This window comes from Mustelus asterias, unplaced genomic scaffold (genome assembly GCF_964213995.1).
Source record: "Mustelus asterias unplaced genomic scaffold, sMusAst1.hap1.1 HAP1_SCAFFOLD_35, whole genome shotgun sequence".
In the NCBI taxonomy this organism is placed as follows: domain Eukaryota; kingdom Metazoa; phylum Chordata; class Chondrichthyes; order Carcharhiniformes; family Triakidae; genus Mustelus; species Mustelus asterias.
The window spans coordinates 3524232-3550712 of record NW_027590117.1 but is presented as its reverse complement, the minus strand read 5'-3'; the positions used below and the strand labels follow the sequence as shown (position 1 = coordinate 3550712).

The 26481-nt window shown below is 44.4% G+C and overlaps 4 non-coding genes and 1 pseudogene across 4 annotated transcripts; 1 reads left to right on the top strand and 4 right to left on the bottom strand.

Annotated features, from left to right (window-relative positions):
• Positions 1–6594: 6594 nt before the first annotated feature.
• Positions 6595–6685, bottom strand: trnar-ucu (transfer RNA arginine (anticodon UCU)). The gene is given in 2 exon segments: positions 6595–6630; positions 6649–6685. It is a non-coding gene; the product is annotated as a tRNA-Arg (tRNA).
• Positions 6686–11853: 5168 nt separating this feature from the next.
• Positions 11854–11928, bottom strand: trnal-uaa (transfer RNA leucine (anticodon UAA)). Its single transcript has one exon. It is a non-coding gene; the product is annotated as a tRNA-Leu (tRNA).
• A 1381-nt stretch (positions 11929–13309) lies between these two features.
• Positions 13310–13705, bottom strand: LOC144482267 (histone H2B pseudogene; annotated as a pseudogene).
• A 5986-nt stretch (positions 13706–19691) lies between these two features.
• On the top strand, positions 19692–19784 carry trnar-ucg (transfer RNA arginine (anticodon UCG)). The gene is made up of 2 exons: positions 19692–19728; positions 19749–19784. It is a non-coding gene; the product is annotated as a tRNA-Arg (tRNA).
• A 3820-nt stretch (positions 19785–23604) lies between these two features.
• trnap-ugg (transfer RNA proline (anticodon UGG)) lies at positions 23605–23689 on the bottom strand. The gene is given in 2 exon segments: positions 23605–23640; positions 23654–23689. It is a non-coding gene; the product is annotated as a tRNA-Pro (tRNA).
• Positions 23690–26481: the final 2792 nt, after the last annotated feature.

The window sequence follows — 26481 nt, the reverse complement described above, 5'->3', positions numbered from 1 at the left end:
TAAATGTAAGAACAATAATCGATTTGTGCAGAGTTTTTACGCTAGTTCCAGTGCAGGCGGGATGGCCGAGCGGTCTAAGGCGCTGCGTTTAGATCGCAGTCTCCTCTGGAGACGTCTGTTAAAATCCCACTCCTGACAATGATTATTCCGTCGCGAGGCACCTTCGAAACCCAAGGCATCTCTCACCTGGCTGCACATGGCTGCACATGGGCCGCAGATGCAGAGAAACAACGACGACCTGCAAGGTCCACTGCATCCTAACTTGGAAATATATCGCCTTTGCTGTGGCCAGCTCACAATCCTGGAAATGTATCTCGAACAGCAGTGTATGTGCACATACGCCACATGGACTGCAGTGGCTCAAGAATGAGTTCATTGCCAAATACTGAGAAGTATTTAAATTGAACAATAAATGCTTCCCAGGCCAGTGACACACATACTGGAGAGGGAGGGGGAGGATCCAGTTGTTGTGGTCCATGTTGGTACCAACAACATAGGCAAGTCTAGGAAAGAGGACCTGTTTAGAGATTATAAAGAGCTAGGATTCAACTTAAAAAACAGGTCCTCAAGGGTCATAATCTCCGGATTACTGCCCGAGCCACGTGCAAATTGGCATAGGGAGGCAAGAATAAGGGAAGTTAACACGTGGCTGAAAGAGTGGTGTGGGAAAGAGGGGTTCTTTTTCATGGGACACTGGCATCAGTTTTGGGGCAGGGGGGACCTATACCGTTGGGATGGTCTCCACCTGGACCGAGCTGGGATCAGTGTTCTGGCGAAGAGAGTAAATAGGGTGGTCAATAGGACTTTAAACTAGAGATTGGGGGGAAGGGAAAGTCAGGGAACCAAGAGGTGAAGGAATCAGTGGGAAGCGTAGCTGCTTGGGATTACAAAAAATCACGAAAAGACAGCGCTCAGGAGAGGTTACGATAGTCCCCATCTCACAAAATATGACACAGTGTCTGGAAAGGCTCAGTAAACCAAGGTCCACCACACTACGAAAACAAAAAGGGACGGTCAATAGGGAATTAAAGGTGCTATATTTAAATGCCCGCAGTGTCCGGAACAAGGTAGATGAGCTTGTGGCCCAGATTGTGACTGGCAGGTATGATGTGGTAGGCATCACAGAGACGTAGTTGCAGGGGGTTCAGGACTGGCAGTTAAACATCCAGAGATTCACAACCTATCGAAAAGACAGAGAGGTGGGTAGAGGGGGCGGGGTTGCCTTGTTAATTAGAAATTAAATTAAATCAATAGCACTAAACGACATAGGGTCAGACGATGTGGAGTCTGCGTGGGTAGAGTTGAGGAACCACAAAGGCAAAAAAACCATAATGGGAATTATGTACAGGCCTCCTGACAGTGGTCAGGACCAGGGGCACAAAATGCACCACGAAATAGAAAGGGCATGTCAGAAAGGCAAGGTCACAGTGATCATGGGGGATTTCAATATGCAGGTGGACTGGGTAAATAATGTTGCCAGTGGACCCAAAGAAAGGGAATTCATTGAATGTTGACAGGATGGCTTTTTGGAACAGCTTGTGATGGAGCCCACGAGGGAACAGGCTATTCTGGACTTAGTGTTATGTAATGAGCCAGACGTGATAAAAGATCTTAAAGTAAGGGAACACTTAGGAAGCAGTGATCATAATATGGTAGAATTCAGTCTGCAATTTGAAAGAAGGAAGGCAGAATCAGATGTGAAGGTTCTACAGTTAAATAAAGGTAATTACAGGCGCATGAGGGAGGAACTGACAAAAATCGACTGGAAGCAGAGCCTAGTGGGAAATCATAGAAATCATAGAAACCCTACAGTGCAGAAGGAGGCCATTCGGCCCATCGAGTCTGCACCGACCACAATCCCACCGACAGTAGAACAGCAATGGCAGGAGTTTCTGGGAGTAATTGAGGACACAGTGCAGAGGTTCATCCCAAACAAAAGAAAGGTTATCAGAGGGGGGATTAGGCAGCCATGGCTGACAAAGGAAGTCAGGGAATGCATCAAGGCAAAAGAGAGAGCCTATAATGTGGCAAAGAGTAGTGGGAAGTCAGAAGATTGGGAAGGCTATAAAAACAAACAGAGGATAACAAAGAGAGAAATAAGGAAGGAGAGGATCAAATATGAAGGTAGGCTAGCCAGTAACATTAGGAATGATAGTAAAAGTTTCTTTAAATACATTAAAAACAAACGGGAGGCAAAAGTAGACATTGGGCCGCTCCAAAATGACGCTGGTAATCTACTGATGGGAGACAAGGAAATAGCTGAGGAACTTAATAAGTACTTTGCGTCAGTCTTCACAGTAGAAGACATGAGTAATATCGCAACAATTCAGGAAAGTCAGGGGGCAGAGTTGAATATGGTTGCCATCACAAAGGAGAAAGTGCTAGAGAAACGAAAAGGTCTGAAAATTGATAAATCTCCGGGCCCAGATGGGCTACATCCTAGAGTTCTAAAGGAGATAGCTGAAGAAATAGTGGAGGCGTTAGTTATGATCTTTCAAAAAAGTCACTGGAGTCAGGGAAAGTCCCAGAGGATTGGAAAATCGCTGTTCTAACCCCACTGTTCAAAAGGGAACAAGAAAAAAGATGGAAAATTATAGACCAATTAGCCTAACCTCAGTTGTTGGCAAAATTCTAGAATCCATCGTTAAGGATGAGATTTCTAAATTCTTGGAAGTGCAGGGTCGGATTAGGACAAGTCAGCATGGATTTAGTAAGGGGAGGTCGTGCCTGACAAACCTGTTAGAGTTCTTTGAAGAGATAACAAATAGGTTAGACCAAGGAGAGCCAATGGATGTTATCTATCTTGACTTCCAAAAGGCCTTTGACAAGGTGCCTCACGGGAGACTGCTGAGTAAAATAAGGGCCCATGGTATTCGAGGCAAGGTACTAACATGGATTGACGATTGGCTGTCAGACAGAAGGCAGAGAGTTGGGATAAAAGGTTCTTTCTCAGAATGGCAACCGGTGACAAGTGGTGTCCCGCAGGGTTCAGTGTTGGGGCCACAGCTGTTCTCTTTATATATTAACGATCTAGATGACGGGACTGGGGGCATTCTGGCCAAGTTTGCCGATGATACAAAGATAGGTGGAGGGGCAGGTAGTATTGAGGAGGTGGGAAGGCTGCAGAAAAATTTAGACAGTTTAGGAGAGTGGTCCAAGAAGTGGCTGATGAAATTCAACGTGGGCAAGTGCGAGGTCTTGCACTTTGGAAAAAGGAATAGAGGCATGGACTATTTTCTAAACGGTGACAAAATTCATAATGCTAAAGTGCAAAGGGACTTGGGAGTCCTCGTCCAGGATTCTCTAAAGGTAAACTTGCAGGTTGAGTCCGTAATTAAGAAAGCAAATGTAATGTTGTCATTTATCTCAAGAGGCTTGGAATACAAAAGCAGGGATGTACTTCTGAGGCTTTATAAAGCACTGGTTAGGCCCCATTTGGAGTACTGTGAGCAATTTTGGGCCCCACACCTCAGGAAGGACATACTGGCACTGGAGCGGGTCCAGCGGAGATTCACACGGATGATCCCAGGAATGGTAGGCCTGACATACGATGAACGTCTGAGGATCGTGGGATTATATTCATTGGAGTTTAGGAGGTTGAGGGGAGATCTAATAGAAACTTACAAGATAATGAACGGCTTAGATAGGATGGACGTAGGGAAGTTGTTTCCATTAGCAGGGGAGACTAGGACGCGGGGGCACAGCCTTAGAATAAAAGGGAGTCACTTTAGAACAGAGATGAGGAGAAATTTCTTCAGCCAGAGAGTGGTGGGTCTGTGGAATGCATTGCCACGGACGGCTGTGGAGGCCGAGACGTTGAGCGTCTTCAAGACAGAAATTGATAAATTCTTGATTTCTCGAGGAATTAAGGCCTATGGGGAGAGAGCGGGTAAATGGAGTTGAACTCAACCATGATTGAATGGTGGAGTGGACTCGATGGGCTGAATGGCCTTACTTCCGCTCCTATGTCTTATGGTCTTATGGTCTTATCCCGTGTAAATGAAGTATTAAAAAATAATCAACTTTAGAACAGGAAATTTTGTGTGTGAATCAAATCCTGAACACGGCTACTTTTATACCAGATGTGCGTCTGAAAACAGTAAATGGAACCAGCTCACGATAAACCGCTCAATGTTTAGCGCAAGAGTTTCACTGAGTGATGTGTGCGATTCCCTCTGATGTGCTTGTTCAATGTCGGGAAAGGCAGATTTGAAATAAAGAACAAAGAACAAAGAACAGTACAGCACAGGAAACAGGCCCTTCGGCCCTCCAAGCCTGTGCCGCTCCTTGGTCCAACTAGACCAATCGTTTGTATCCCTCCATTCACAGGCTGCTCATGTGACTATCCAGGTAAGTCTTAAACGATGTCAGCGTGCCTGCCTCCACCACCCTACTTGGCAGCGCATTCCAGGCCCCCACCACCCTCTGTGTAAAAAACGTCCCTCTGATATCTGAGTTATACTTCGCCCCTCTCACCTTGAGCCCGTGACCCCTCGTGATCGTCACCTCCGACCTGGGAAAAAGCTTCCCACTATTCACCCTATCTATACCCTTCATAATCTTGCACACCTCTATTAGATCTCCCCTCATTCTCCGTCTTTCCAGGGCGAACAACCCCAGTTTACCCAATCTATCCTCATAGCTAAGACCCTCCATACCAGGCAACATCCTGGTAACCCTTCTCTGCACTCTCTCTAATGCCTCCACGTCCTTCTGGTAGTGCGGCGACCAGAACTGGACGCAGTACTCCAAATGTGGCCTAACTAACGTTCTATCCAGCTGCATCATCAGACTCCAGCTTTTACACTCTATACCCCGTCCTATTAGGGCAAGCATACCATATGCCTTCTTCACCACCTTCTCCACCTGTGTTGCCACCTTCAAGGATTTGTGGACTTGCACACCTAGGTCCCTCTGTGTTTCTATACTCCTGAAGACTCTGCCATTTATTATATAACTCCTCCCGACATAATTTCTTCCAAAATGCATCACTTCGCAATTATCCGGATTAAACTCCATCTGCCACCTCTCCGCCCAATTTTCCAGCCTATCTATATCCTGCTGTATTGCCCGACAATGCTCTTCGCTATCCGCAAGTCCAGCCATCTTCGTGTCATCCGCAAACTTGCTGATTACACCAGTTACACCTTCTTCCAAATTATTTATAGATATCACAAATAGCAGAGGTCCCAGTTTACTGGGAATTCGGTGCAGTCTCGATCGGCCACTGTGGGATTCAATTATTTTCTTTCATGAATCTACCCGAGATCCCATAGCATCTGGGGAGAGAGAAACGGTCGTTCCCGTGAAAGGTCTGCATCTGAAATGTGAACGACCTCTATTTTCTCAGATACGTTCCAGATCTGACAGTATCTCTTTTTTCACAACACCACCAGATCTGGAGCTTATTTCCAGCATTCTGCTGTACCAGGAGCAGCAGTATCAGGCTCTGCAGCTGAGTTGGTTAAAGCGCCTGTCTCGTCACAGGTAGATCCTGGTTTCACGGACACGAGCAGTGCCTTGATTACTTTCACGTGATCTTTCAAGTGTTCATTGCAATTACTCAAGTTACAATGTCCCTTTCTTGCTGGTCAATATTGTCTTTCCCTTAATTGGATGATCTACAAAGTTGAAACAAACACAGATTTCGCGACTCCCCACGAATATCTCGACTGTTTATTTACACGCTTCAGTTGTTTTCATCATTTTGCAGTTAAAAAAAATCCCCAATAAACCCAATGCTGTAAATTCTACAAAGACAGTTTTCCTTTTTTTTCCCTCAGGGAATTTCTAACACAGTCAAATGGCCTTAGAATCACACAATCCCGACAGTGCTGAAAGGGACCATTCTGCCCATCGGGCCTGTACCCAATCTCCGACAGAGAATCGCACGCAGGATCTTTCCACCCCGCTAATCTACCGATACAAACACCTTGGGGAATCTAGCATGGCCAATCCACCCAACCTGCTCATCTTTTGACTGTGGAAGGAAACCGGAGCACTCGGTTTCCTGGGATACCTTGCCTGGGTGAATGCAGCGTGAACAGCACTACAGTGTGGCACCATCCAGGACAAAATATTCCACTTCATTCGCTCCCCATGCATAAAATTTAACTCCGTCCACGCCCAACACACAACGGCAGCAGTGTGCACCATCTACAAGATGCACTGCAGCAACTCAGCAAGGCTCCTTTGCCAGCACCTTCTCAAACCCATGACCACTACAGCCGAGAAGGACAAGCGCAGCAGACACATCAGAATAATACCACCAGGTTGCAAGGCACTGATATTTAGCTGTTGATTGTAGTTATTGAGAAGTTGTTGTTGTTCCGTCTGTGTTCTTTAATCTTCTTTATCTTCCCAAGCGTAATATCTAATTGAAAAAAATACTATTGCTAACCCAACCAGCGAATGTTGTGTCAAACTTTAAGAAAGCCCCCTGGAGTTTACGATTTCTTCTCGAGTCAGTGGTTTCTGTGGGAGCTGAGTCAACAGGAACAGCATGGAGAGATGGCAGAGCAGGAAATGTCGGTGCCAAAGCTAAATCATATCAATGTCGGAGCAAACTGCTTGTTACTGATCTGATCCAAAATCCGACTTTGATGGGATTCGAACCCACAACCTTTCAATGGCTAACGTGCCATCATTTAGAAGTCCAATGCGCTATCCATTGCGCCACAGAGCCACATGCCAGAAATTCACTTTTCAGGTCCATACATGGATTCTTGACAATGTAGAAACGACTGGTAAGTTCAAAACTCTCGGAGTTAAAATGTCAAGAACTGTTCGAGGAACTTCATTGATTGCAAGTCATGTTGGGGCATCTTATGTCTGTTTTTTTTTATACTTTTCCAATTTAATCAAATCAAGTCCAATTCAGAGTCTCAACAAGTTGAGACATTTCCGATCCAGGCTGGCAAGACAGGGCAAGCGACCATTTACCCTGTCCTGGGCCTGATCGACATGAGCCAAGCTGATTGGAGGAGGGAAAGCAATTCCTCCTCCAAGACTTGATCTCATTTGCATCTTAGCCAAAATGCCGAGATACTGCTTTTAAAAATTTCTTCATATGAAACATATGAAGCTTCAATGTAACCTAATGACCTCAACCAAGTGCAGCATCCAATCCATACTACACTTGATCTTTTAACGCGCCACAGAGCCACGTGCGAGAACTTTACTTTACTTGTCCTTATATGGATTTTTGACAATGTGGAAACTATTGATAAGTTCAATAATCTCGTAGTTAAAATGTCAAGGACTGTTAAGAGAGACTTCATTGATTGCAAGTCATGTTGGGGCATCTTATGTCTGTTAAAACGGCTGTGGAAATACAAACCTTTGTGTCCTTTATACAGGAAATCTTTCCATCACAGAATGATCCTCCCTGTCTCTCCTTCTCATTCTCCTGTCCAGCTTGGAGATTAATCTCGCGGGTTTGAAAGTCGGCAGACACATTCCACTCTATCTGTCACAGGACTGATCAGAACCTGTTCCCTGTTCCAGGGAAACACCTGCACAGAACACAACGCAAAGCTGGAAGCTGGAAATCTGAAACAAAAACATAAAATGCTGGAAATGCTCACCAGGTGAGGCAACATTTTTGACAAATGGAGATTTCCATAAAATCAGCTCCTGAAACATAGCACAGCTGCACAGTTTAAAGTTTCTTTTCATCAACAATGGATGCTCCATTCTATGATTTTGAACAATTCAAATTGATAATCTGCATTGTTCTTCTAGTCACCACAGCCTGAAAACCACTTCAGGCATTGATGTGACCCTTGGATTTTAAACTTGCAAATCCAATCACTATCTCATTAAAGCTACTATTGATACTGTATCCAACACCCGCTCAGTTGTTTGTGAAAGAGAAGGAAAATTGAAAATATATTTGAATAACTTTCCTTTGACGAAATTTGTACAGAAGCATAAAGGCGGGAATCACACCCAACACTTCATGAAACTCACCCGCAAAACATTGAAAGGTGACAGTGTTTATTCAAGGGATGGTTCTATTTATTCATTCATTATTAATGGAGAATAGAAAAGTTGGAACAGTATGCAATGTGGGCAATATAACTGAACAAAGTGAAACACAATGGGTACTGGGCAGGATAAGCCTACCATGGGCAATATACAAAGTGAAGTGCAACATTGACTGAGTTGTCAGATGGAGTGAAGGTACATAGGAAAGTAGGTGTGCTAAATGTTTAATGATCACCGTACAAGTAGATGTGAAATGCAGACTTCAGGCTGGATATTCAGTGGGTTCTGAGATGTGTGGAGAGACTGCGGCATCTTGGCATGATAAAGGTGCAATACGGATTAGGAACGCTTAATGTTATTTCTATAAAACATAAATTGTTTTATATCGTCTCTACTTGATCTTCGGACCAAGATGTATCAATTCACACTTCCTTATATTAATTAAGTTGCATATGTCACGTGTATTCACATTCCACCAGCCTGTCCATATCTTCTTGGAGTTTAAGAGCCGTGGGGTTATGCTGCAACTGTACAGGACCTTGGTGAGACCACATTTGGAATATTGTGTACAGTTGTGGTCACCTCACTATAAGAAGGATGTGGAAGCGCTGGAAAGAGTGCAGAGGAGATTGACAAGGATGCTGCCTGGTTTGGAGGATAGGTCTTATGAGGAAAGTTTGAGGGAGCTAGGGCTGTTCTCTCTGGAGCGGAGGAGGCTGAGGGGAGACTTAATAGAGGTTTATAAAATGATGAAGGGGATAGATAGAGTGAACGTTCAAAGACTATTTCCTCGGGTGGATGGAGCTATTACAAGGGGACATAACTATCGGGTTCTTGGTGGGAGATATAGGAAGGATATCAGAGGTAGGTTCTTTACGCAGAGAGTGGTTGGGGTGTGGAATGGACTGCCTGCAGTGATAGTGGAGTCAGACACTTTACGAACATTTAAGCGGTTATTGGATAGGCACATAGAGCACACCAGGATGATAGGGAGTGGGATAGCTTGATCTTGGTTTCAGATAAAGCTCGGCGCAACATCGTGGGCCGAAGGGCCTGTTCTGTGCTGTACTATTCTATGTTCTTGAAGATTATCAATATCCTTCTCACTAAAGTTCATAATCTTTTCATGTTTTGCACCACTGGTAAATTTTGAGATTGAAACCTGTACACCCAGATATAGGTGAATAATATTTGTCAAGAAAAGCAAGTTTCTCTCTATATACTACGCCAATTATAAATAGATAAAACTTTGTGTAATATATGCTTTAATAGGTTTGTACTAATAATTAAACCGTTGCATAATGAAATTCTAACTATGCTAAACAACAATGATTCAAAATGCCACTTGGTTGAAAAGAAAATACCGACTGGTGCTTATACTTTCACTTTAAAATACTTAAAAAGCATAGCTTTGCTGATTTATCGGTATTTAATGATGAATACAGAGGAAAGCAGCGTACTGGTAGATTTCGAATTGATATGGCCAACACATTTAGTATTCCGAAACTCCTCCGTCCCAGGTTCAATATACTGTGAACATTTCCTGACTGGTTTTTCCCTCTCTGCTGTCGAAAGTTCACTCTACCAGAGTGTGCTGACGTCTACTGGGCGCAATACAGACCTGCAGTAGAGCGGAAATAAAATCACATTAACTATCGTTTTTGTAGAGACAGATCAAACAGGAATTAATGATTGGATGTCAGCCTTAAATCCCACGGAGAATTCAATATTAATGTACTTTCCCATGTAGTCAAAATAACTTGCAATTTGCTATTACCTGGAGCAGTTGAGTCGACTGGCACCAATGTAATAAAGGGGAACCTAGGTAATGAGACGATGGAGAATGAATTTCAGAGATAAGCAGATGCTGTTACATTGAAGATCTTGAGTAGAGGATCGTATGGAATCATGTACTAATTAGAACAAAAGGGCCGGTTCCAATTAGGTATCTTCTGGGTAGAATGTGTACAGATTTGCAAAATCTCTCACAAAGGTTTATAATGAATATCACACACATATGTCGCACGAGAGACAGAGCGATACAGAATGAATCCAACACTCATACATACAGAATCTCAGAATGCACACAACAAAGAAAGGGAGACCATTCGGCCCTTTGTCTGTGTGCTGGTATGTACAAGAACGACTCAGCTCTTCCCTTGCCCAGTCCTTGTCTCATATCCCTGCAAATCCTTTCACATCAGGTGCTGAACCCTTTCCCCTTTGACAGCCCTGATTTGATGCTGCCTCTGCCACAGTCTCGGGCAGTGCAATCCACGTCCTAAACACTCAGCGCATTAAAAACCATCCTTCCCTCCTTTGCCAATTGGAACAATATTTTTTTTATTTTCTCTCCTTAGATTGCACCCACAAACCCACCACCTCTACCACCTCGAAGGACAGCGGCAGCAGATACATGCGAGCACCAGCACTGCAATCTTTCCTATCTCCACCATTCCCCGCCTCCATACACCCCGCCCCTCCCCCCGCCCCCCCCCCTCTCCCCCGCCCCAAACCGGCGTCTAACCCACTCACCGTCCTGACATGGAAATACATCGCGGCTCCTTCACTGCTGCAGTGGCAAAATCCTGAAAGACTGTTTGGCGAACAGCACTGGGGCTCTACCGACACCTCGGGGACTGCAGCAGTTCAAGAAAACAGCAAACCACCACCTGCTTAAGGTCAGTTAGTGATTGGCAATGAATTCTGGCCCAGTCAGTGATTCCCACCTCTCGAAATCAATAAATAAATAAAAACTCGCAACTGCAACCGGAGACAGACAGATACAGAACACATCTCACTCACATGCATTTATTGGATAGAATATGAATCCCCAATCACATTCGCTAACAGAGGGTAAAACACAGTCGAAATTGGGCGATCGTTTTTAAGTTGCAGTACATGTGAGTGAGAACTATTTTCTCATCCATCAATCTTTGGTATTTAGTATGAGTTTCGGATTAATTAAATAACCTGCAGTCTCTGGGACTATTTATGAATTTGGATTTATTCCAAATAACTTTCCAGCACAGAAACAGACCACTGATGTGGTAGGTTTTAAGCAAACAATGTGTGTGAGTTTCAGCCCAGCATTAAATCTCTGTCAGTGTGAACACAATTGTGAAAGATAATGTATCGTTCAATCTGATACTGGATTGCTATGCAAGTTTCACCCAGGTTGTTCACATTGATTTGATCTGTGACACTCAGCCTGATTCAGAGTAAGAATTTTGACATGCAAGTAAAATGAAGTCCAGTCTGGAATTGGGAGAGTGTCTTCCACCTGGCACAGTGCAAGTGAGGATTTAGCGTTAGTTTATAATTTATAGTTCAGTTCGTAGCCATCAAATTGATTTTGTAACTTTTAGTTTCATAAGCAGGGTAAGTTTTCAACTGGCATTTGTGTTTGTATACTAGCTTTCAGAATATCCGAATCTGAGAATGCATTTGAGATTTGAATGTGTACCTAATGTATGTGAGGGCAGACTGTGGGGATTATTGCGACCACTTCTAAACCCCTGATTTGGTGATATGACTGGTATTTAACTCGAATCTCAGAGTGCATTATTCAGGTTGTGTAACTTTTAACAGAAAACCATCTGTCAGTTTTATCTGATATTTAATTTGGAGCTGAGGCTGCACTATTGTGGGATTGACGCAGCGATGATCTGATAATGGATGAGAATTTGGACTGGGATTGATGAATCCCCCTGTTCGTTGTACTGAGTTTGTTTTGATTTCTTATTGTCTCATGTAGTATTCTGCTGTGAAAATTCCAGTTTCTTGCATGCTGGTTCGACAAAGCATACCGTTCATGGAGGAGAAATAAAACAGTGTCGTGAATTTCGTGTTAAAAAATCTATTTACCAGGAGTGGGGTCCGAACCCACATGTCCATTGGATCTTAAGTCCAACGCCTCAACCACTCGGCCATCCTGGTACGAACGCTTGGCGTGATGTGGACACGACATCTGGCTTTCCTGCTGTTAGAGCAGTGATTGAAAATGCGCCTCTGGAATTATTTCTGCTGTCTCAGACGTGGAACTGATGCGCTGTTTATTTCTCCGTCAGTGACAATATGCGGAATGTGTGACAAGGAGCTGGCGACACTCTTCCCTTTAACTTCCGTGGACGAAATATCACATTTACTCTGGTTCCTTCAATTATTTGTCTGCGCGAACAAAGTACATTTCACAACTCAAATACACATTCCGTCAGTTTCATCTCGATTAATAATCATTGTGAGCGGTTTGCGAGGTTGAAGCCAGACTCTCGCTCTGATTCGTCACTGCCATTTCAATCAGGTTCGTAACTAATCGGAGAGCCAGGAATAGAAATGGGAGGTTTTGATTGGTTTACATTTTCAATTTGGGAAAGCCCGCCAGGAAAAATAGAAAATAACCGAACGCCTGAATGTTCAGGAAACTTTCAATCTCACACTTTATCATCTGTTTATTGTATTTTCCCTCACAGAATCCTGGCGCTATTTTAGGAACAGTTTGATTTTCTGAATCTCTTATCTGTCACCAGCGGAAATAAGACCCCGTTCAGCAATTTCAAACGGAGCAAATCTCAGCTCACTGGAAAAGCAGAAACAGAGATTCCCAGCCAACGCCTTCACACAGACTTCACAGGAACAGAGGGAAAGGCCGATTTCTGATCCTCTCCCCTGAAAGCGGCTGGGAATATTACAATCGGAAGTGTGGAGAGCATCCCCGCCATATCCTGCCGGTTGAATCGGCAGCATTGTGTCCGGAGAATCGGAGCTGCGGGGAGTGGGAGTGGGGGGGGGGGGGGGGAGGGGTCGCTACGATGGGCTCAGGGTCCTGAGTGTGCACAAATCTCGCTGATTCCGTCCTCTGTGAAAACTGCGGAATACACAGATGAGCCCGAGAAGAACCTCTTCATTCCCGCCTTTCTTCTGTTCCGGCTGCAACGCCGAGATCACCCGAGATCAATAAACATCATTGTATTATGAAGTTAATTCACCAATTGTTAAAGCTCTGAATATAGTTATTATTAAATTTAAGTAATGGCTTCCTAATATTGTGTTTCTCCTCATTGCCCCTCACAAATCCCAGACTGAGTTTAATAATCCGCTCTCAGTTCAGTTTGATTGTCCCATCAATGTGAAAGTGTGTGTGAGGGGCGGGTATGAAGTCCCATTCACAGCATTCTGTAACGGGACAAATCCCTATTCTCCAGAAATAGATTTCTCATTAACTTAATAAGGGAAAAGATGGCGCAGCTTTTTCACAGAGATTGTGGGTGCCTCTTCAAAGAGCCGTTGTGTTTGGGGTGTTTTCAATCCATGGGGTGTTTTACTTGGAGCTGGTGTACTTGGTCACCGCCTTTGTCCCTTCCGACACGGCGTGCTTGGCCAGATCCCCGGGCAGCAGCAGACGCACGGCGGTCTGGTTCGCCCGGGAGCTGATCGTGCTGCGCTTGTTGTAATGGGCCAGGCGGGAAGACTTACCCGCGATGCGTTCGAACATACGGTTCATGAACGAGTTCATGATGCTCATGGCCTTGGAGCAGATGCCGGTGTCAGGGTGAACCTGCTTCATCACTTTGTAGATGCAGATGGAGTAACTCTCCTTCCTCGACTTTCGCCGCTTCTTCCCGCCCTTTGTTACCGGTTTCTTCATCACTTTCTTCGTTTCCTTCTTGGGAGCTGGTTTCGATGTTGGTTTCTTCTCATTATCCATCTTCAATTTCACGCAGAATTAAAGAAAACCCCTTTGGGAGGGATTTCAAGGATTGCGAATCATCGGAACGGCGATATATTTTCAAGTCAGGATGATGTGCGTCACGAATTGAAATTTAGAGGTGGTTGTTCTTTCTCTGCATCTGCTGTCCTTGTGCTGCCAGGTGATTTATTGGGTTTGGATGGTGCCTCGCGAAGGAAAAAGCCTTCGACCGCTCGGCCATTCTGATTACACGGGGCGAGCTGTAAAATCTCTGCCTAAATTGATTTGAATTCCATCTTTATTGTTATGACATTTAAATCTCTGTCTCCGCATTGAATGATTGAGGGTAAACTGAACACTTATTTTGAGGTTCACGGACCAAGGTGAAGGTAAGACTCAGAGGTCCACAGGTTTGAGGGATGAAAAGTCCAGCACCATTCCATATTCTTCATCCAAATGAGAAACTCGAGCTGGCAATCGATTCAAATCAGGACACCGGCTTTGGGCAGGAGTTTGCCAGCATGAGGACATGTGGTTTCAGAAGCTCCAAAGCAGACGCCAGCTTCATTTGCGGTCCTAGTGGCAGATTTTGTCTTTCCAGAATTGGCTGTTCCGCCATGAAAACTAGTGCCGGGTTAGGTGCAATGGTCATGTAAAATTGCCCCTTCGGGTCAGGAGCGTTAGCATGTTAAATACGTGAGGTTCCGGGGATAGGGCCTGCATGGGATTGTTGTTGGCATGGGTTCGATGGGCCGATTGGCCTTCTTCAGTACTGTAGGGATTCTATGAAGTTTGGGCGGCTGTTTCGCTTCTCTGAGAACATTGATAACTGTTCTCTGATAACCTTAAAACTTCTAACCAGTCAATGCCTGTTTGTGAATTGGCCATGAATAGGGCTGACATTGAAACGGTTCATATTGAAGCAGTTACAGCAAATTGATTCTTGAAGAGGTGTTAATATAATGCTTTCAGAGACTGTCGTAGCTTCTTAAAAGATCAGTTGCGCTTGTTTTTCGTTTGTTCATTAATTTTGTGAATCTATTTGGAGTGGGTACAGTTGATTAGTATCTGTGCCTCTTGCTTGGCCAGCTCCGCGGGCAGCAGCAACTCCATTCCTGTCCCGATGTCTTGACACAAACAGCAAATCCAAATTATTGTTCATTGTTGCCAACTCCTGGCTGAACGCGTGTTGTGCAGCAAGGTCGCCATTCATTCAGAACCTTTTTGGATTGGAGTGAAATAATATCAACATGTTTCTTAACAATTAAAATGATTGCAAAAAATGATATTAACCAAATTCCATGTTCCAGAGATCTATTTTCTGATTGGGCGATGCTGCTCACCCCGATCTACGGAAAATGTAAACCTCCCAGAAATGGAATGTCGTTTATAGGATTCTCTAATCTCTGATTTCTATGCCACCTCGTTGCTTGTGTATTTGTTCCGTAAATACAGAGATAGTGGCAGAGTCAGGTGAGCGAAGGTGGTGTAGTGCTGACTTTGTGAGCATTTGACCAAGGGCCAGTTCCTGACCATCACAGTGGTGACTTATTTAATTAGCTATCGCAGGTAAGAACAGCAGAGGGTCACTCCTAAAATGAAATTCACTGAGTATTCTGATTATCAATGAGTTACGAACGGAAAATTCAGCTTCAATTTGCTTTCAGTGTAAACTTTGTTTCAATGGAAGAACAGATCTCAGAATAATCAATGAGTTCTCAGTCAGAAACAACAGTAAAAAAGGTAATTTAAACAGTCCAGAAAAAGGAGACAAGCCAAGTTCAGTTTATGAACTGTGCTATGGACACACCTGGTGTCTCGTGAAATCAGCAACTAAGGAAGTTGGCTAATTATATCTAATGAAAATAAGGGGGTTTTCAGCAGAGCAAGCGATGGTGGTATAGTGGTGAGCATAGCTGCTTTCTAAGCAGTTGACCCGGATTCGATTCCAGGCCAGCGCATTCATCATTTTTTAAGAATTTTATCCACGGTCTCTTGCGTTTCAAAACAAGTGGACAAAAACAGCGAGAACGCAGCATTTGACGGCAGTGTCATAAAATGGACTTCACGTTTGCATTTCATTTTCCGGACCGAAAATTCGGCTTCAGTTTCTTTATGCTGAAAGCAAACACTGAAATAGATGAACAAGTCTCTGATCTAATAAATGAATTCTCAGCCAGAGATAAATATATAAAACAAAGGGAACCGAGCACGGTTGACCTCCCTGACTGTGATCTCAATAATCCTGAAGAAGTCAATATGAACATTGCTGAGGTGGTTGCATCGACTGGCCAATAAGCAGCTGCGATGGCCGAGTGGTTCAGGCGTTTGACTTGGAATCTAAATTTGCTTTCAGTGGGAAACTTTGTTTAAGTGAAAGACCAGGCCTCAAAACCAATAATTGAGTCCCCAGAAAGGTACAATATTAAACTGTCCAAAAAACGAGAGTAAACAATTTCAGTCTACAAACTGCATTACGATACACCTGGTGTCCGATTAATTCGGCGACTAAGGTAGTTCCGTAATTATAACGAATGAAAATAACAATTAATGAAACAGAGCGGGAGATGGTGCGATAGTGGTGAGCAGAGCTGCATTCCAAGCAGTTGGCTCGAGTGCGCTTCCCGGCCATCACCTTGATAATTTACTTCGGACCTTATCCACCGCCTCTTGCGTTTGAAAACATGTGGATATACTAAAGTTCGAACAGAACAATAGGCGGTAACGAAATAAAATGGACTTCCGTTTAATTTTTTTTTCGGACGGAGAAATCGGTTTCAATTTGTTTATACTGAAAACAATATTGAAATAGAAGAACAAGTCTGAACTAATAAATGAATTCTCAGTCAAAGAATAGGACACCAAATAAAAGAGGAACATATTTCAGCTCACACTGTTCTCTGCACAATCCTTGTGCCTGACGAAGTTAAGATGATGTGGAGATGCCGGCGTTGGACTGGGGTAAACACAGTAAGAAGTCTCACAACACCAGGTTGAAGTCCAACAGGTTTATTTGGTAGCAAAAGCCACGAGCTTTCGGAGTGCTGCTCCTTCATCATGTGACTCCAGCTCGTGGCTTTTGCTGCCAAATAAACCTGTTGGACTGAAACTGTTGTTGTGAGACTTCTTATGAAGTTAAGATGAACATTGCTGAGACGATTCCATCACTTTGAGAAATAAGCAGCTACGATGGCTGAGTGGTTAAGGCGTTCGACTCGAAACCCTCGTTTCCTCGCGCAGGTTCATGCCGTGCGCGCAGTGACTGAGACGAGAAATGTTTAATTGGCTTCTCCAGGGCAGTCGATGATATTGAGTTGTAATTTACTGTGGTATTTTTCTATAATGATCGGGAACTATGCTGGCATCGACAAGATAGGCCGAATGGTTTCTGTGCTGCAACTCCCTTCCATGAGAAAAATCATGACGTAGGAAGAAAGAAAAAGAGCACTATCGGGACACAAGGACAAAACTACGTCTCATTTCAGAGTAACATTCTTATGTAATGACACACAGGGCGTAGGAAATACACTTCATCAGAATGCATTGCATGAATAAAAATATCAAAGTGCTGCTTCGATGATAAAATATAATGTTCATTCAAAAAATGCTACAAGCTGTTCATTGCTGGGCGTTATGTATTCCTGCTTAAAACATCTTGGGAATGGAAGGAACATGTCGAATATCGGGAATTATAAACACATTGGAACGTTTGCAAAGGAGGATTATAGATATTCAGAAGACATCTGGAAATTTCATGGTTGAATTAATTTCAAAACGTCTTTGGATTAAGTTGTCACTTTGCCCAGGACTCCAAAAACAAGCGAGAAAGTGATGGAATATATTCAGAGATGAGAGAATTCTGCATCCAAATCGATGTTGCTTTAAAATCGTCCAATAATTTCTGACACATTGAACCGAGCTGGGCAGCTCATTTAGAAAGCGGTTGTTGTATTGTTTACGCACAAGATATATTTCTGGTACAATATGTCCCAGACCGACAAAATTATATCCAAGAATGTGTGGAAAATGTCTGTGAAAGTCAGACCTGGATCGGAAATGAAACTAGCGGTGGCGGCACAGAGCAGCTTAAAGGCAGAGAGCAGACGGAGCAGAGACAAGCTGTTGTCAGCTCCCGGCTCCTCCAGTCTCTCTGTGTTTCACTCTCCTCACAAACTCTCCCACTGCAATTAAAATTGGACACTCCAGATTCTCAGACTGTCCTACTTCTATTACTGAAATCTGAAAATTACCCGTTGAGAAATTTCCATCTGAATTCAGGGCAGCAATTTCCATTTCAACATGTCTCTTTGCTGAATTGATCGCGCTCTCTCAGTCGAGCGCTGACTCAGAGTTCGTTTGTCGACTGAAACCTTGAAATCGACCAAAACTTTCGCTTAACTTCTTTCTTCAGGTCTGAGCAGGACAGCAGCACGATCTAATGACAAGTGAATCTTTCGAGTTGACACAAGAAGGGCTGCAGAATCCGGAGCGGAGTGCGGACACACAAACACTAACATTTGTCTAACCCAGCCGCCCCTTTAACACACTCTCGCTGGCACAATGTTCACCTCTGCACATTGACAGATCAAACTCTGTCTCAGATTGACAGCCCCAGGACTTCGCCTCCTCGCTCTGTGCTGTGGATTCTCGGGCATTAGTTGGAGTTTCACAGGTCAGGAACTGTTAAAACCGCTGAGGCCGGCGATGCTCACAGTGTCTGTTCCCCAGATTCAGGGGGCTGCAGCCAATTCGAGCTGTGCCTGGGTGAACCCAGAACTGGTTGAAATTATGATCTTGTTCACAAGCTGAATTCTATTTGGTCAGATGAATATACAGATTGTGTGCACTCAGTTACTAACCCACAAATTCCCCCCTTCATATAAAGTTGATGAGAGGGCGTGGAGGGATCGACAGAGACAGAGTGAGTTAGGGCAGTGAGACACAGACGGCCAGACAATGTCTCAATTACAAAAATCCTTGTAAATTCCGGCTTTTTCCAGAAAGATTATCTTGGAGAAACAAAAGCTGCAGCCTCAGCTCTCAGTGATATTGTAACAGAGACAAAATATTAATACCACACTCAGGAACAGAGCTGCATTTTGACAGAAGAGATGGGGAGAGGCAATAGGAACTGAATGGTCCAGTTCTAGACTGTGTGCAGGCTGACGGGGACCTGAGGTTCAAAGATGCCTTTGATGGAAAGAGTCGTCAGGAAGGCGGATTGGATCATTGGCTTCGTAAGTTGAGGCACTCAGTATAAAAGCAGGGAAGTTCTGCTCAATCTTTATGAAGTTCTGATCAACTGCAGCTGTTTTTGGATTGCACCCAGGCCCGGTAAGCACAGAGGGTCCTTATGAGGGGGGAAACGAGATTTACTGTTTTGAATCCAGCGATGAGGGATTATACCTACAAGGTAATGCTGGATAATTCGGAGTTTCTCTCTTTGCAGCAAACGGGATTGAGTGGTGCTCTCCGAGAGGTGTAAAATACTATAACATATTGAACTAAGGCACACAGGGGGAAGTTGCTGCATTAGCTGCGAGCAGAAGTATTCAGGGACAGGTATTAAAGATTTAAGACAGGATGTGGAGGAGGCATAGGATCCCGACAGTGCGGAAGGAGGCCATTCGGCCCAGACATTCTGCACCGACTCTCCGACAGAGAATTTCTCCCTGTAACCCCACGTAATTACGCTGCTTATCCCCCTGAAAATAAGGGTCAATTTTGCCTGGTCAATCCACCTAATCTGCACATCGTTGGAGATGAGAGGATACCGGAGCACCCGAAGGAAACCCACGCAGACATGGGGAGAACGGGCAAACTCCACACAAACAGGCAGCCAAGAATGATAGAAGTGGACTTTAGTTTCCGGCAGTTCACAAACTCTGGGGATTCCCCTTCAATTTTTTGGCATCTGGGAATCAGAGAAGCATCCAAAAACGCAACTGAAAATAAATACAATCACGGCAGTTATTCACATGGAGCTAACATTTGGAACGGCATGGCATCTGTTGACCGCGTGGCCTAATGGATAAGGCGTCTGACTTCGGTAGTTCTGTGCGGTGATGATATCAGAAGATTGCAGGTTCGAGTCCTGTCGCGGTCGTTTCATGCAGAAATCTGGTAGAACTAACGGCAAACCGAGATTTCCTTCTTCAGCTGAAAGCTCTGCATTGTCCTGCACACAATGCAGGGCGCTTTCTCTGAATGCATTTCCTTCTTGTTCTGTTCATTAAATTTTCTCATCTCTTTATTTTATTCTCTTCCCAAGAAATCAATATTTTTTGTGTGATCTGAATAAATTATTGATGCTCCCGAATGGAGCAACAGGGTTTGCAGCAAATGGTTTCATAAAATTCTGTGGAGGAAAATCTAATCTCCTCAGGAAGAGGTTTAATAATGAGCTGAGTGAACTGTTTCTGTTTACAGGGATGAAAGGTGATGGGGCTGGTAATCCAGAGGCTGGCACTAATCTTTGGGGACACGGAGTAAATCCCACCACGGCAGCTGATGAAATTTAAAATCACTATTTAATCAATCTGGAATTGAAAGCTGGCCTAAGTAATGGCGGCCTTGAAACTACAGTCGATTGTTCTAAAATATAATCTGATTCACCGATGCAGAACAGATAAATAAGTCTGGCCTCCTTAACTGGTCTGGCCTACATGTGACTCCAGACCCAGAGTAAGAGGGTGACTCTTACTCGAGCTCTGAAATGGTCAAACAAGCCATTCTCAGTTGAAGGGGAATTAGGGAAGGGCAACAAATGCTGGTCCTGCAGGCGACACCAACAGCCCATTAAAAGAAGAATCATTGAGTGGAAAGAGAATGGCCTGGTAACGGACTGAGAAACTGGACCCTTCTACTCCTCCAATAACAAGGCTGAGGAATGGCCTGATGCTGGGATTTAAATCAGTGAAAGATTTTGAAAAAAATCATTTGGATCAAATGGGACCAGGGAAGTGCAGATAAGAATTTATCTCACTCATACATGCCATTGATGGTTGGTAGTTCCAGGGCAATGATGTACATCCGACCAGTGTATCAGCGCATCCTAAGAGTGTGAGGGAAATTCCATCAGTAATACTTCCCCGACATCCTCCAGATTGAAGCGAGGGAGCATTCATGCCGATGACTGGGAGGACCTTGAAAATTGGCGAAACATATCCGCCAATCTGCAGCACACTTTAGTGAGGCAAAATGGCGGCAGAGAAGAAAGTAACAGAGAAGAAAGCTCTCTGGGCCGAGAATGGGCCGGTTCACTCACATGAAGACACATAGCAGAAACTCACGGCCCTGAATGGATGTCATCCTCGAATCGAGGGACAGACAACGATAACAACTGCTTGTTACAAAATACCTATCATAAAAAACCACGTCCAACATTAGTATTGTTAAAATTTTCCACTCCCAATAGAATTTGAACAATTCTTATTTGTTTATCCCTCTCTGGTCTGTGAGCTTCGCTCTACCTGAATGTGCTGACCTCTATCGGCCGCAACTCAGAACTTCAAAAGAGGGAAGACATTCACATCAAGTGAGGGTGTTGCAGGAATGGGTCAATATGAATAATTAATGCTGGGGTGTGATAGGATAGGCCTCGTAATTTAATTGTTAAATCCACGATAGAAATTACTCTTAAATGATCATTGAGTTGGCAGCATTTGCAATTTGCTATCGGCTAAAGCGTTGGAAGTTGGCTCGTTGGTCTTGGGGTATGATTCTCGCTTGGGGTAGGACTGGCGTGCTAGAGGTCCGTGGTTCAAAATCTCGGACAAGCCAATCCACCGTTTATTAAATCGGGAGCAGGTTTGAGCTCACGAGCATTCCTGCAGTGAATATATCACTGCAGAATACAAGAAGAAACGATCACTCGATTTAAATTTCGGTTGTCCCAAAAAAGATACAGAAGGATACGAGACAGGAAATTTGCCAACAAACTGGAAGTATTTTGGGCGGCACGGTGGCTCAATGGTTAGCACTCCTCCCTCAGCGCCAGGGTCCCAGGTTCAATTCCGGCCTCGGTTCACTGTATGCAGTTTGCACGTTCTCCCCATATCTGTGTGGGTTTCCTCCCGTAACCGAAAGACATGCGGGCTAGGTTGATTGGCCATGTTAATTTGACCCCCGTGTCAGGGGGATCGTCAAGGTAAATGAGGGTTACAGCACCATGGCCTGGGTGGGAATGTGGTCGGTACAGACTCGATGCGCCAAATGGCCTTCTTCTGCGCGGTCGGGATTCTATGATTGGAGACGCTTAGCAGAGCTGTATTTCATGGAAAGCTGGGTAAGTGTTGGAAGGTGAATGGACTTCAGAGAAAAAGATGAAATAGTTTGAGTTGAGGATCGTGTCGAGCAGTTGATCATTTGGAAAAAAATGGTCCCAATTTAATTTAGGTGTATTATTTATTGAATTATCCCAGATCTACAAAGTGGCTCAGAGACTGGGAGACAAACAATAAATCGGAATCACAGTGTGAGCAAAAGACCGAGTGATACAGAGTGCATCGTTCACTCATATACACCCACAGGGACTGACAGATAAACAATGAATTCCACTCTCAATTCCTGCATCACACACCAAGGGACACAGAATGGTTTTCACATCCACACACACAGAATAGTTACAGCACAGGAAAAAATAATCGGACACTTTGTGTCTGGGAATTGTCATCTCCATAGAAGCTCAGCTATCGCAGCCCACAGCTGAAAGCACGGCAGCAAAATTTGCAGAAGACACAATATATGTCGTAAAGTAACTTGTGGAGAGGGGAGGACGTAAGGAGCTTGGAGATAGTTATAGACAGATTTTGTGCATGGGTAGAAACCTGGCAACTGGAGTATAATGTGAAGTTATTCACTTTGTCAGGAAGAGAACAAAATCAGGTTATTAGTCAATTCTAGAAGGGCAGCAAACTTCCCCAGATGCAAAGGGATCCCGTTCTTCGAGTGTACGAGTCACAAATATTTAGTATGCGAGAATAACAAGTAACAAAAAAGATAAATGGAATGTTTGCTTTGTTACAAGCATTTAATCATGTAAGAAAATAATGTTATGCTTCAGTTGTTTAGGTCATGAGTGAAGTATCTCGAATATTGTCTGAAGTTTTGGTATCCATATCTAACGAAGGATGTAAATGCGTTGCAAACGGTCCAGAAGAGATGACAGTTTGATAACTTGAATAGTTCGACAATGCAGAGGAGATTTACCAGATTGCGAAGAGGAAAGAATTTCCTCTGTTTGGGCATCTTTGCAACGGGGATACTCCGAGTCGGAGGTAACTTGTTCAAAGCACATCAGATTTTGAATGGTCTTCACAATTGCACGTGGAAATGCTGTATCTTCGTGTGAGTGAATGCAGAACAACGGGCACTTAAAGAAAACTGAGCTTCCTCTTTTCGAGCGGCGAATTCTGTTCTCTCGGAGCGTTGCGCGACTTTGGAACTCTGCCTCAGAAGGCGGTGGAGGCGGGGATATTGAATATTTTTAGCCGGAGGGAGATGATTCCAATTTGGCAACAGAATCACAGGTCAACGGGGACAGATGGAAATGTGGAAATCGAAACATAAACAGATCAGCCATGATCTTAGTGAATGGCGGGGCAGTCTTGTGGGGCCGAATTGCCTTCTTCTGCCCTTATTTCCTCTGTTCGTGTGTCCGTCGCCTGATTGTAAATTTCCCCTCAACAGGACTGCTGAAACGCACCCATATTCGCGGTTCACTCAGAGCACCGGAATTAAACTAATACATGGAAAAAATAAAATCAGACGGTGGGATTCCCAGATCTGTCAGACTGTATGGTTGTTTTTCGAGTCTTCAGAGATATTTTCTCTGCAATGAGTTCTCGGGAGCTCAACATTGCTTCGGCTTTCGCTCATTGTCGCCGTCTTCATTGCAAAGAATTATCTTTAAAAAAAACTTTCCGGGGCTCGTCCGGGATTTGAACCCGAGACCTCTCGCATCTTCATACTGTGCCCAAAGCGAGAATCATACCCCTAGACCAACGAGCCACCCGCGTTGGCCCTGCTACTGAAAACAACTTTTCAATGTATCCCAAAGTTTAGCAACTATCTTTTCACAACGCAATTGTTTATCAACTATCTTTTCTCAACGCATCAGAGATGTTAATGAACAATGTTTCATTTCACTGTCTGTTCTGGTGAAGGTCAGGAGCAGTGATATCTGTTTTCACCACTCGCCAAGTCGGCCTGTGGTTGTGAATCACCAGTCCTGTGTGTAATGTCATTCTGCCAGTCAGTGAGTTTTAGTAGAAATTCGAAGTCATCCTGACTTCATCAGTGGCCTCATGGTTAAAGTATGAGTCAATGCGAATCATGATGTGATCAAATGAGTATCTGTTTCAGTCTTTCTGCCGTGAGTTTTCATGCTGAGGAGAAACATGTGGGACATGGTCTGGGAATGTTTCACACTGCTCCATTCTCATAATTCCCTGACCTGATGGAATGGAAATTTCTTCCATTTGCAGCAGCTACATTTCCAGCATGTTCCATCTGGCTGATCATCCAGGAGCGCTGGTGAGGGAGACCTTCTTCCCCTGCTCTTCATGGACAGAAAATCAAATGGAAGGGGACTGTTGACAAGTTTCTGTGTAGTTGACGAGATGGTCGAATGGTCTGTTTATCGATTGTATTCTGCACGGGTGGTGCATAATGCCCTCTCATCATCGATCTATGGAACGTTTCATACATTGCTTCTCTGCATTTGAACACACGTAGCTGTGTTTTTCCACATTTTGTTTCCTGTCGGTTCTTCACGACAATCTCTGAACTGATGTGATTGGAGTCCCTTTCGCTGAGAGGAACTACAATCCCAACATTGAAATTTTGGTTCAATACTCAGGGTGTAAGACAACGAGAATCACATTTCCCTGTGAATATGCTGTGTTGTCTTCAATTTTCTATTACTCTCTCATGGTCTGCAAAGACAGCTCGTCTGCTTTGAGCGGAACATATACTGATTGGCTCAGCTCCTTGCATGTCACCGGCTCGTTGGTCTCGTGGTGTGATTCTCGCTTTGGGGACTTCAGAGAAACATAGAAGAAAGGAGCAGGAGGAAGCCATTTGGCCCTTCGAACCTGCTTTGCCATTCATTACGATCATGGCTAAACCTCCAAATCAATAGCCTAATCCCGCTTTTTCCCATAACTTCTGATCCCATTCGCCCAAGTGCTATATCTCGCCGCCTCTTGAATGCATTCAATATTTTGGCATCAACTACTTCCTGTGGTAATGAATTCCACAGGCGCACTACTCTTTGGGTGAAGGAATGTCTCCTCACCTCCGTCCTAATTGGTCTACCCTGAATTCTCAGACTGTGACCCCTGTTTCTGGACTCCCCAACCATCGGAGAAATTCGACCTGCATCTATCCCGTCTAGCCCTGTTCGAATTTTATAAGTCTCTATGAGATCCCACTCATTCGTCTGAACTCCGGCAAAAGCAATCCTAACCTAGTCTCTCTCCCCTCATACATCTGTCCTGCCATTCCTGGAATCAACCTGGTAAGCCTTCACTGCACTCCCTCGAGTCCAAGAATATCCTTCCTCAGAAAAGGAGACCAAAACTGCACACAATATTCTAGGTGTGGGCTCACCAAGGCCCTGTATACTTGCAACAACATATTCCTGCTTCTGTACTGGAAACCTCTGGCAATGAATGCCAACATACCATTTGCCTTCTTTGCCGCCTGCTGCACCTGCATGCTTACCTTCAGTGAATGGTGCACGACGACACCCAGCTCCCACTGCACACTCCCCTTTCCTAATTTACAGTCATGCAGGTCGTAATCTGCCTTCTTGTTTTACTTCCAAAATGAATAACCTCGCACATATCCAAATCTTACTGCATCTGCCATGGATTTGCCCACTCGCCCAGCCTGTCCAGATCATTCTGAAGGATCTCTGCATCCTCGTCACAATTCACCCTCCCACTCAACTTGGTGTCATCTGCAAACTTTGAGGTGTTACAATTTGTTCCCTCATCCAAACCATTGATATTTATTGTGAATAGCTGGCGTCCCAGCACCGATCCCTGTGGCACCCCATTAGCTACTGCCTGTCAATTTGGAAAGCACCCATTCGTTCCTACCCCTTGTCTCCTCTCTGCCAACCAGTTTTCGATCCATCTCAAGATGGAAATATTGAGAAATCCTGAGGTGGGAGGGAGAGGTGCCAGAGGTCGTGGTACATATTGGTACCGCTGACATAGGTAGGAAGAGGGAAGGGGTCATGAGAAGAGAATATAGGGAGTTAGGTAGAGAGTTGGGAAGAAGGAACGCAAATCTAGTAATCTCTGGATTTCTGCCTGTGCCAAAGGAACGTGAGAGTAGTAACGGAGTGAGGTGGAGGATGAATGCGTGGCTGAGCGACTGGAGTAGGGGGCAGGGATTTAGATTCCTGGATCATTGGGACCTCTTTAGGGGCAAATGTGACATTTACAAAAAAGACGGGTGGCACTTGAATCCCAGGGGGACCAATATCCTGGCAGGAAGGTTGGCTAAGGCTACTGGGGAGACTTTAAACTAGAAAGGTTGGGGGCAGGGAATCGTGATGAGGTGACTGAGAGCGAGGAGGTTAGACCACAAATAGAGAAGGATTGTAAACATTGTAAGAGGGAGAATAGACGGGTGATGGAGAAGGGGAGAGCTCAGACCGAAGATTTGAGATGTGTCTATTTTATCGCCAGGAGTGTAGTGAATAAAGTGGATGAGCTGAGAGTGTGGATTGGTGCTTGGAAGTGTGATGTGGCGGCAATTACGGAAACTTGGGGACAGGGATAGGACTG